Raw genomic sequence first — 12,180 nt, forward strand, 5'->3', positions numbered from 1 at the left:
CAAGACATTACTTGCACTTGTCTAAAGAGCAAGCCTTCAAGCAAAAAAACAAAAGCAGACTTATTTGATTGAAGACTTTAGCTGGTGTTGCTTTGTGATTACTGCAGTGTAAGTTGTCATCCACATTATTCCTTCACACAGCCTGGCTGAGCACCCCTTGAAACCCACCTCTGGGTCTGAATGGGAGGGGGGAGGCAACATCTCAGGACCCGGTGCGGTGCAGACCCCTGCGTACCTACCCGAGACAGCCGCGATGAAAGGTGCTGGGGAAACTGCAGGTACATTGGCCTTTCTTCTCTTCAACAAACAGCTGCATTTAAATATAATGCCAGTCAAGAATGTCAAAAGGCACCACTCAGAAAAATACCAGTACTTTAAGCTAAATGTGTTTTCTGAGGCTGAAAACAGTCAAATAGGAAGGACAAAGATAGTAAGCTGATTTGGGCAAGGACTGTCCATCTCCCTCGAGCTCAGCACAAAGGGATCCCACAGTTAGACACACAATACCAGGAAGGAATACACATTCAAGTTACATTTGAAGGCACTTGACTAGCAGGAAGCGCTCCACTTCACGTGGCGATTGCAAACACGCTGTTTTCTTCTAGTCAGTACCTTCACAAGCCTTAGTGCTTACGCACTTGAGACCGGGACCCTCCACATTTTGCCACTGCTCCCCGGCTCGGTTCCTCGGAGCAGAGCCATGGTGGGTCCTGCCGGGCTCAGGCACTGTCGGTGCTGGTGGCCCCGGTGGAGAGACACTGCAGAACAAAGACCACCTGCACCCCAGGTCCCCCGACACGTGGCCGCCCCAGGAGGACAAAGTACTTCTACTGCGGCAAAGGCAGGTGGACATCATGAATCAACAGGAACACGTGGGCAGAACAGAGAGGGCTACAGGAGACATGACCAGAAGCGTTGAACAGATTTTGAGGCCAAAAAGAATGAAGATCGTTTAGTCTGGCTTCCTATAGAATACAGACCATGAAATGCCCGGTAACGTGCATCCCAGCCGTGCCCCATGGTCGTGGTAGACCAGAGATCATCACTTGTGACTAAGATTCTTTCTCCCCAAATCATAATCAAATCACCTCAAAGATTACCAGTACATAAAACTGTTCTTGCACACATATTGCAATATGCTCAGCACATTACTGGCCAGAAGCACTACTGTGGTTTTGGGTCCGAATCTTTGAGTGGTGCTTTTAGCAAATTTACCTTTAGCAGCAACTAGAACTTAGTACTTAGAAACCATTCATTTGCATCAACATCATCTCTTAACGATCAGGTCAAATGATACATTCAATTTAGTTGCTTTTGCATGAAGTCGCAAGCACAAAGACCAGAAGAGATCAGCGAAATGTTGATTTTTACTGCAAAACTAACAATAAATTCTACCCCAGAACTCATGTTCACACACCCATCTACTCTGCTCAATGCCTGCAGCTGAGTCCCTTGAATCCCATCCTGCCCACTGACAACACCTCACTGTCTTGTTCCTCATCAACAGGACAGAAAAACCATGTCGTCATCTGATTTTGGTTCCACCGGTTGCATTTCTTTTCCCGGGGACGCTAACCGCACCACCAGTGCTGCCATGTGCAGCGGTGTGTGCAACTGCCATCTGTGTCATTGGCACTTCTTCAAAAAATATTTAAATAACTGTGGAGTTATAGGAGTGTAAATGAAACATGACAAAAACCGCAACACGACACAATGTATGCCTGGAGAAAGGGAACATCATCGCGTTCCAGGGGTTTGGAATGGGCGCCCTGCCCCAGCGCTCCCTCGCACGCTCCCGCCGGGGCCGGAGGCTCCTGCTCCCGCAACACGCACGCGGCAGCTGCGTTCCGAAAAGCTTTTCTGTTTGCAGAGGAACCAAACCTGTCCCGCATTTCTGTGCTAGGTGGCGGCTACTGAAGCAGTACGGAGCTGCGCAGCTTAATTGCACACGAGGCAAAGAACCACCCCCACTTTTTGTTTATTTTGAAGCTTCCTCTCACCATTTTACATGAGGCTGCGTTAAAGGTGAGAACCAAAATCTTAACGACCTTTAGGCCAGCACCATCCTGACCAAAGCTCATCTATACCTACCTGTTCCTTGTTCGGAGCACGCTCCAGCCTCTCATCAACTGGAAGCTGAGCAATAGGAACAGCTTTAGTTACAGCAACCCTGATCTGTGCTGAAAGTTTACCTTCACCTTTCAAATCCCTCTGGAATTGGGAAATTAACTTGGCTTTCCTTTATTACATTTCTTATTTTTTCGAATGTTACTTCACTTCCACTCAGACACTAGGAACGTGTTCAAGACCCTCATCTGTGTTATCCTTTTTGTTCATTTTTCTTTCAAGGGGTTGCTTCTTCGAGCACTCGTTATTGGGAACAGCAGCTCTCCTTTCAGACCCCCCAAAAGTGCAAAGTGGTACCAGCTGCTTCCAAAACTACGACCCGCCTTAGCAGCAGTGATAGTGGGAAAGAGGGAACTCCGGAGCCAGTGGCTCCAGACCCAGACGGGCTGATTTCTGCTGCACCTTCCCACACCTCTCCCCACCAGGTTGAACCACACTCCATCGTCACCTGAACCAGATGCAACAGCAAAACACCCTGAGCCACGGCGTCGCTTGCTCTGAAGCACACAGTGTCGCTATTAGCACCAGTTTGGCATCTGCCATTATTTCCACAGCTAAAGCAAATCCTGCGATGTCTTCGGAATGTAAGATTCTTCGCTGATCTGCACAATCTTCAATAAATGCTCTGTGTGTGGCATTTGACATATTGGGTGCTCCAAATTAATTGGGAGTTTTGCCAATAATTGTATCAGACCTGATAGTTTTCCCTACATTATGCGTAATATGACATTTATGTTATGAAACCAGTCATTCTGAAAAAAGGAATGATGTTATCAGCCACTGCACTAAACAGCCGCTTTGCTCAGTCGTTTCATGAAATAACTGAAAATTGTAGGTAGGCATTACATGGGATGCCTAATCCCCGAGTATTTAGGATTATTAAATAAAAAGGACAAGAAAACTATTAGCTATATTACATTCATTTATGAAACCACACAGTCTTTTAGATGTTTCTTCTTGAAACCACACTAGCGAAAACTGTCACTTTCCTGGACTGATCCTTACTTTTACAATTGAGCCTATTTTCTGACGTGACTGAAAGTTTGCGTCACTTAGCACAAGAACTGCTTCCACAACAGGGTTCTAGAAGTAATGCCACTCATTTCAAAATTTCTGTCCTGTACTTTGTGCAACAACCAAACAGAACCATCAAGCAGAGAAAGAAAGTGCTTAGGATTTTACTCAGATGCAGAATGCCTCCAGCTGCCACTCATCCCATCCAAAGACTGATTTTACTACATGACCACAATGCACACGTGCTTTATGTTCCTAGTTCTGCCCCTTTTCTCTTAGTCTTATTATATATCATTTTTCCGTGTCTGCATCCTGCTCAGCTTTGTACCTGGTTTTCCTTTTCTTAGCTCATTCTTACACTACTTTTGCCATGGAAAACATCAGATTATCCTTTGAATGTACAATCTGATCCATTTCCCTCTTCATTCAACAGGAGCTGCGACAGGCACTTACATGGGCCTCGTCACGGCACAACTTCTCTGTCAACAACGGGATGACACAGATGAGAAAACAGAGTGAGTAAAACAAGAACAGTGTCCCATAGGTCTGAGTCTGAAAACGCGTGAAACCACCTCACACATCACTCTTCATAGCCAGCACCGCTCATGCCTCTTCGCCTACGGCGCATCGTCCTTCCACCCTGTGCTGCGACGAGCGCGGCGCGCAGCGGTGCCGGCAGAGGGGATGGAGGGAGGTGGCACAAAAGTTTGGGCAGAAGGATGCTGAAGCCCCACTGCCCACAACCACCTTTCAGTGCCCACCCTGCAGAGCGATGGCTTTGCTTTGCCGCACTCAGGGCTGCGTCAGCGCTTCAAACACAGAAGACAGACTTCTCTTTAAGGCATTCAAAGCGAAACTGTGGACAAATTATTAAAAGCAGCACCCCTCCGGTCTGGCCGGATTAACTAGAGCTGCTCATCCCGCGGCTTTGAGGCAGAGTGCACTTCGCAAGATCAACCTCTGCTCCTTGTGAGGGATGGAAAAATTCCCCGGGGAAAATAGTAGTATTAACCAGGTGGGAAATGAGGGAGTGGAGGGATTATGGCCAGGAGTGTGAGGGGTATTTAGGCTTCCATCGCTCTCTGAAATCTGTAAAAGGAACCACAAGTCTCCCTGTCAAGGCTTTTAGACCTCTGTGTCTCAAGATGACATGGTGCGTGTGGCACAGCAAGGAACTGAGCCCAGGTCCCTCCAGTTACTGGCCGCTGTCTTAGACAAAATGCTGCATTTGTCTTTTTCATCCAAGTTTGAGTAGAATTTGGCATAACCAACAGCAGAAATGCCCCCCCCCCCCCCCCAGTCAGCCGCCTTCTCAAATTCAAATGCTTTTGCTGGTTCAGAGGGTTTCTACAGTTACTTTTCTCCGGTCGGAGCTCCATTTCCCATCCTCTCTTGCTTTGTATTGAGGCCGTGTGAAATAAGATATCGGGCCAGATGCACAGGCAGGGTACGGAGCTGAAACCAGTTCTGCCTCTCAGGATTTAACTGAAATCCAGATGTTGGTGAATCGGTTTCCTTCATATCGTTGGATTAGAAAAACCAAAGTGCTGTTGACGAGCATTTGCAAAAGACCTTCAGATTCCCACAACCGCCCCTGGTTTTCCCATCACAGTTTCCATATAGAGGTCGATTAGCTCAGCTGCATTTCCATTTACCAAAAAATGCAGCATTTTCACAGAAGCTTTCATTACATTTAACCTTCTGATTTTTTTTTTTAACAGCGTCATGTTTTTTGTCATCCACCTCCACGTTCCAGGCTCACCAGGCAGCGTCCTGCTCTCATCTAACAGAGGTGCAGCTCTAGAGGGGTTCCCACGGCGTTTATGGGAATCACTTCAGATTTACACCAGGGCACAGAAAAAGCAGAGTTTGGCCTCCTATTTTCTCAACTGGAACACTCTATTGATTATTATTTTTTCCATGTAATAGCATATTAGTAACAAAACAGAGCTGACATGAGCACTGTGGAATGAGAGATAATTGCGACGTGCAGAACAAATGAAGCACCAGCACACCAAAGGGTGGAGGAGACCTCGCGGATTCAATATATAGATATTTTTACAAGATGAAAAGTGTACTTGCTAAAATGCCCCCCCCAAAGCTACCATGGATTTAATCCCTATTTCTTACTCTTTGGTAAGAAGAGGCGAAACTTAATCGTTGCCAGATGGTACTGCTAGCAATTTGTTAATTATCTAATAACAGAATAATAACTCTTTTTCTCTGAAAAAAGACTGTCCAGTGTGCTGCAGGTCTTACCAGTGCCGAGCGTGGTGACAGGAAAACACTTTATTACGGCATCTCACCTGGTGGCCTTGTAAAAGTACACTCCAATTTAATTCAGCTGGCTTAATTAAGCCTTTGCAAACCTTATGTGGACAACATTACTTCAATTTATGAATGCCTTGTTTTGTTTACTGACCTTACGTGATAATTCCCATCTTCACAGAACTGAGATTTCTCAGCTCCCCGTGACTGTTAACATCACCGGGTCCAAAGGGTTTACTGACTTCTTAACTAGTCTCACTAGGCAAACTAAACCAAAATAATAAAGCAAGCTTTAAAACTGACTTTTGCTTGCTTTAACTAAGTTAAATTAAACCAATGAGCCTCCGTGTACAGAAGACCTCCGGTGCCTCACCACGCAGGGCGCTCTGCGGTGCTGCCGTGCCCCGCCAGCACGCTCCCAGCGCGGCTGCGCACAGCGCCACGCACCGCAGCGGGACACCGAGCGCCGAGCCCCGACCCCGCAACACGGCGCTGCAGTGCTGGCAGGGGTCGTGCTGCCATCGCCCTGGACACAGCGCTGCCCTGCCTTTACTTCCCTCGCTGATCCCCCCGGAACGGCGCTGGTTGGACCCTCCGGCAGCCACTGCTGTTCGCAGCCGGCAGCCCCTCCGTGGGGTCACCTCATGTGCCCACGGTGGCACCGAGCCTTGCCAGTCCTCACGTGGCATTTTGTACACAACCCCTGGAAACGAGCCGGCATTAGTGAGGGCTCAGTGCAGCAGGGCCAGTTTGCCTGGGCTTTGCCCAAACTCAGGACTTGAGGCAGAGCAGCTGCAAGACCCCCAGAGGGTAGCGGGTTGTTTTCATGTCAAATCTGTGCAAACCGACTGTACGTCAAAGCGCCAGCACGTCCCTGGGACCCGCTCGCCATGCCAAGCAGGTCTCGCCAACGCCTTCGCACGCGTGCCAGATGGCTGCAGACCCGACCTGCCGCTCGCTCTCGCGGCAAAGGTCCCGAGTGGCCCTTCCTGCCCCACGCGCCCCCACAGACCTGCGCTGACCGTGCTGCCGTGCCCGCTCGCGGAACCGCTCCAGCGCCGCTCGGCTCCCGCTGGCTCCCGGCCGAGCGCAGCCACCCCCGGGTCGCGCAGCAGGGACAGGGCTCCTTCGCTGCTGTAGGTGAGGGGGGAGTCTGCCTTCACGGCTCCGAGCAGTGCCACGACGCGGGGCCATGCGTTGCGCTGCCGGCACGCTGCACTGCAAATTGGGAGTTTGGTACATTTTCAGCATCGTTTTTCTCGCTGATAATGCTGAACTTCATTTCCTGCTACTGCTTCACCTGGGCAGATTCCTGTAATTCTATTGATTTAGGCCCCAACCCAGCATAACATTTAAAAATGGCATTACATTAAACATTTGATCAATTTAATTTCAGTAAAATTAACTTAATTTCCAACTCTTGCAGCCTTAAAGCTGTATGCACACATAAAGGTTGGATGGGTTGCAGTCTAACAGATGCACAACTTCTCGGGATGAGAATACATCTCCAGACATCAGTATTTCAAAATTTGAATGTTGCATTGCTAAGTCACAGGGTTCTTCATTAATCAACATCCACAAAATCAGTGTACAATTGCAGCCCTCTAAATACATTAAGTCCCAGAAAATATTTGTTAAGAGCAAAAACATTTTAGCTGTTCAGTTTCACATCTTACCAAGTCTGAAAGATCACCAGATTTATGTGAATACTGCAACAACTTCAAACTCTTTATATTTCGTTCCTGGGTTTCTGTATATGAAAACTATTTGCAACTACTGCAAATTTGTTCATAGAAGGCTCTTCTGCCAGCAACTGCAATTTTTTTCTCATCGAGAAAGATAGGCATATCTTGTGGCTAAATGGATTTGCAATTGTCATTGTGATTTTATATTTGTAAATTCTACCACACGAGCCCCAAAGTACACGCTCACAGCACTGCGGTGCATGGCCGGATGTGGCGAGGGGCGCCAGGAGCAGGACGATGTGCGCAGTGCAGGGAGGCACGCAGCTTGCCGGTGGTCGCCGGGCCCTTGGGGGCAGAACTGGATGGAGACCCCCGTGTCCCAGCGGTCCCCCACGGCGCCGGTGCCCCCTGCCCCCGGGAACGCCACAGGCACAAAGCGCTGCGGTCGTGTTTGGAGGGGCGCTGCCATGTGCCGGGTGCCGGCGGCAGCACCGTGGGCTCTGCTCCCACTGCGCGGGACTCTGCTGCCCACCCAGCCGAGGCTTCCCGCCCGGGAATTTGGGGGGTCAAGGGTCTGGCCCTGGAAAGGCAACGAGCAGAAATACAAAGTCGTCCTTTTTGGCCTGCCAGGACTGCAAACTATTTCCCACGTTCCCTAGTCAGAAACAGAAGTTCCTGGATTAGTTTGCTTTTAAGACAAAACACAAGAAGACATAACAGCCTTCAAAAAAGGAAATAAAAAGTAAACTGACAAACTGCAGTAGCCAGGCACAGCACCTTTGCTTTGCTTACGCAGGTCTAAGACAAGAAACACGCATGTCACTAACCCAATGCAAACACAACGGTAGTGAAATTGATCCCTTGATGCTGGCGCCAACTAAAGATTGAGCCTTTCCAGCACCACTGCGCTATTTTTCACAAGGCGGTGACCGAGTGAGGTTAGTCTGTGGCGCCCATCTTTGTAGCCTGTAGCTCCCGTCCTGTGTGTGTTTCTAATCCAGGCCGGCTCCCCAACCAGAGTACTCTGAAAGTAGCTAGCACGTGTGCAGAGATCCGAACCCAACAGCCAGGTGCCTCTGCTCTAAACTGGGCGCGGATCGGGAAGCCAAGCGGCATTCACGCAGCGTTAGCGTGGTGGTGGCAGGGGCAGATCCCACGCGCGGGGCGTCCTACGGAGAGATGCACGTGCGCAGCATCACCGACCCCGCAGCGCTGGGCAGCATACGGGAGGGCAACGGGGTCAGTCCCCATGTGGCATCCGAATTCCCTCTTTCCTCTCAGATCCAAAAGCCCCGAGTGCTGCTTTCCCACAGCCAGGCCGGCATTCAGTCCGACACGACTGACCCGCTCTCCTCTGCGGAGGAACAATGAGGGTCCCCATGACCGCATCCCATTTGGGCCCCCTGAGACAAATCCCCACAAGTTTGACTTAAATATGCAAAGACTACGGGGCGCTCCAAAAGCACATGCAGTTACAAGCCTGCAGCCTACTCCCATTTAAATGCAGATGCTTAAATAATAATTATAAATTGATCAATCTCCCTGCGAACCGGTAGCAGAAAGGAGTCAGTACGCGCAGCGAGGACGGCAGAGCAGAGCAGGCGGTCCTAAGGACACCGAGCAAACTGCCTTTCAGCTCTCACATTTATAAATAATTTGCTCCTATCCACCTGTGCCTGGAATAACAATTTGCTGCCTGAAATCTCTGAGCTGGTGCTGGGAGCGGCTGGGGACTCGCTTTCCCGGGACCCTCTGGACCTGTTGGGAAGGGGTCTGGGTCTCCAGAGGGATCTGCCCCTAGTGGGAAGAGGCACCGAGAAACAAACACCGGAGCATCCGTTCAGCTGATCGCACTAGGTCTTCCCGCTGCTGCTGCCACCACTTAGGTCTCTGCCTATGCAGCCATCCGTGCGTTTAGGCAAATATACAGACAAATAGAGCGTATGGGGAGGTCTGGAAACGTCTGTGGCTGCGGAAGGCTGCAGAGCTCCTCCGTGAAGCAGACGTAAAGGAGAGGCTCCGTTTCCCCGACCAGCGGGAGCGTTACGAAACACGAGTGGACGCACTGTGGCTGAGGATTCCGGCAGCGCGGCGCTGGGGCTGCCGCGATCCCGCCGGTTGGCGCAGGAGGCCATGGAGCGTGCCGCCGCCGCCAGCCCCTGTGGGGCGCAGGACCCCGGCCCCCCGGCCCGGTGAGCCGCAGCGACCCCGGCGAGGGACCGCCACGGGCGGCGGTGAGCAGCGAGCGTGTGCGGGGCTGCGCGGCGGCTGCGTTAGTCACGGGTATAAACATCTGGAGGGAGAGGAGTGCCGCGCAGAGACGGCAGAGCGCGGAGGGGTGCTCGGGAGGATTACGGCTCTGCGCGCTGGCAGGGGGAGGCAGGGAAGGATTAGCGGGGAAGGGCAGAGGGAGCAGGATTTATCAGCTTTTCAGATATGCATTACAGCTTTTTATAATATTTCACTGGATTGTCTAGGACTTTGCCTGGCTACAACAGGAGTTCCTCGACCAGAAAAGAAAGGTGAGTTTTCTTCCTCCTTTTCTTGCACAGTTGCATTATCTGCTTCTGCGAGCTGTTTGTCAGCTGGCCTTGACACAAGTAATAACCAGACAACTTTTTGCAGGGGCTGAGGTATTAACATTCATTGCAGTCTGAACGGCTGTTTGATTTATTAAATTTATCCACGGCATCTAAGCACACGAGGCTCAGCTGCATTATTTATAAAGATTGCAGTTTGCTCTCGAGATGCCCTTCTCTGAGCATCCACAAAACATTATACTTGAAAAGTAGGCACGGATAACGCGAGCGTGTGTGTGTGTCACACAGCCTGGGGAGGCAGGCTGGAACGCTCGGCTTCTCTGAACAGTTTCTGAAGCATCATTGTGCTAAATAAACACACCCTAACAATTTTTAGTAGGTGGATGTTGCAGGAATTCGGATACTGACGGGTTTATGAAAGATGCTTTTTAAATACCTATTATTTAGTTACAGATCTGCATGTTGTTTTAATTCCAGTAGATTTCCTCGCACACAGGAAAAGATCTCATCTCTAGCTACTGTGGGATGAGGCAAAAAAACAATATATGGTACATTTTTTACAACAATCTCTTGCAAAACTTCAGCCTATAGCCTCAGAACCATATTGAGGTTTTTTTGAAATTGCAGATAAAGTATCATTTGCTGGGTGCTTGAGTTCTTAATATCAAAGGGATGTGCATTATGCATGAATGGTCTATTATTGATCAATACTTTCTAGGTTCAAGAATACCGTTTGCGCATAGGTCTCAGTTTATCAGCGAATGGTGACAGCAGATTGTATGTTATTGTTTGAGTACACTCCCTCTATGTACAGAATGTATACACACACACATACAGATGCGTGTGATTGTGTACATATAAACCGTGGGCACGTCTATGTCTGCATCTTTTCCATACTGGCATGGAATCAGTGCTCCTGATTATTACCTCATCACTGAGCTAGGTAAAAAGTATTGGATTAATGGCAGAAATACCGTATCGCCATGGTATGCTGTCTGTTACAAGCTGTCACTGAACACTTTCCAAGTCAGCGCTCTGTCTCACAACAAGCCTTGCTGGGCCAGCTGCCTCCTGCAGGCTCTTCTGCATCCCTCACCACGGGCTGCTGCGGTCACCACCAAAATTATTGCCTAGATTTACACCTACCTAAAACGGCTCTCAAAAAAGTGGAATATCTAGTGAAGGAGCTGCTGTGACCAAATTTGCCCAAGTTAGCGCTGACTCTCCAGCCTGCAGCTCTGTCCTGTGACGTTGCCTTTCACTTCCAAAGCTGAATTATCTGACGACTGTAAAACACCTCCCATATTGTTTACAGTAGATATTGTGTATCTTTTTCACTTGTGCATTTTCAACTTGATTTGACTAGTTTATGGCTATAGAGTTTTGCTCCATCTTTCTGCTACCTCTGCATAAAGATTGTTTTCTGCTTTATCACACTTCATCATTATTTAACAGATTTAACACGGTATCAGCATCAAAGATACCTCTGCGATCTGATTATGTCTCGTAGTAAATGCACTTTCAACAGAGTATGGGAAGGGAAGGCAGTTGAGGGAGGAAATGGTAAACTTGCTAGAAAGCCTCTCAAGCGGCAATGTTTGCCACTACAGCACGTGGAGGAATTTTGGTGCTTCTACCTCATTTCTAGTTTGTTGACAGACCTTATGTTGTGCTTAAAGCAACACTCAAAGCAGCATTGTGTCAAGAGTCGCTGCTGAGCCGGGCATGTGCGTAGAGTCCTCTTGCAAGTAAAACTTTGTAAGTTGAAAGAAGTGCTTATTGCTTCTGAAAGCCCGGGTAGTAAGGCCAGATTCTTTGGTAGAGGAGCGGGCACGACACGTCGGAGCTTCAGTAGTCAGGACAGGCTGAAGGTCCCTTCACTTGTGTCTCATTGGGCACCTCATTACTTTACTGAAAAACCCTCGGTGATAAGCTTCATTTTGATGGGAAAGGGGTGGAAGAGTTAGTTTCTAGAAATATTTACAAGCCAAATTATTGGTGGCTTGGGAAGTGGCTTGGGAAGAGATGTGGTAGAAACCCTTTTATTGTCTTTCAATACCAACCCTCAGCAAGTTCTGCAGCAGGAGACATGAATGACGTGGGGTGTTGCACATGGAGGGAGATGTGGGGTGTGCACGAGCGAAGGACGGGCACAAACTCATCCTCAGCCTCGCGTGCTGGGGCTGGACCTCCTGCCTTGAACAAAGGAGAAGGGCGACTTGAGTTTGCCACTTGCCTTAGAAGAAGGGTGGGGATGAGGAAGCTGGAGAGCAACGGAACCAGCGTGAGCTGCAGCGGCTGCTGGAGCAGTGTGGCACGCCGCCGTGCCAGGCTTGAGCCACGCCAGGGCTGTGTCCCAGCCCTGCCCGCGCAGGACAGCTCGCGTGGCTGGATGGTGGCTGCGGTCACTGCGGGGCCTGCAATAAATGCCTGGTGCGCAGGGTTATCAGAGGAGCGCGGGGGGAGCGCCTGCCCAGGCCGGGGATGGAGGGTGCCGCGGCCTCTCCGTCTGAAGGGGAATGCTCTGGGAAGGCTCCAGACGGGTC

Source organism: Vanellus vanellus, assembly GCF_965231255.1.
Source record: "Vanellus vanellus genome assembly, chromosome: 19".
NCBI classification, from domain to species: Eukaryota; Metazoa; Chordata; class Aves; order Charadriiformes; family Charadriidae; genus Vanellus; species Vanellus vanellus.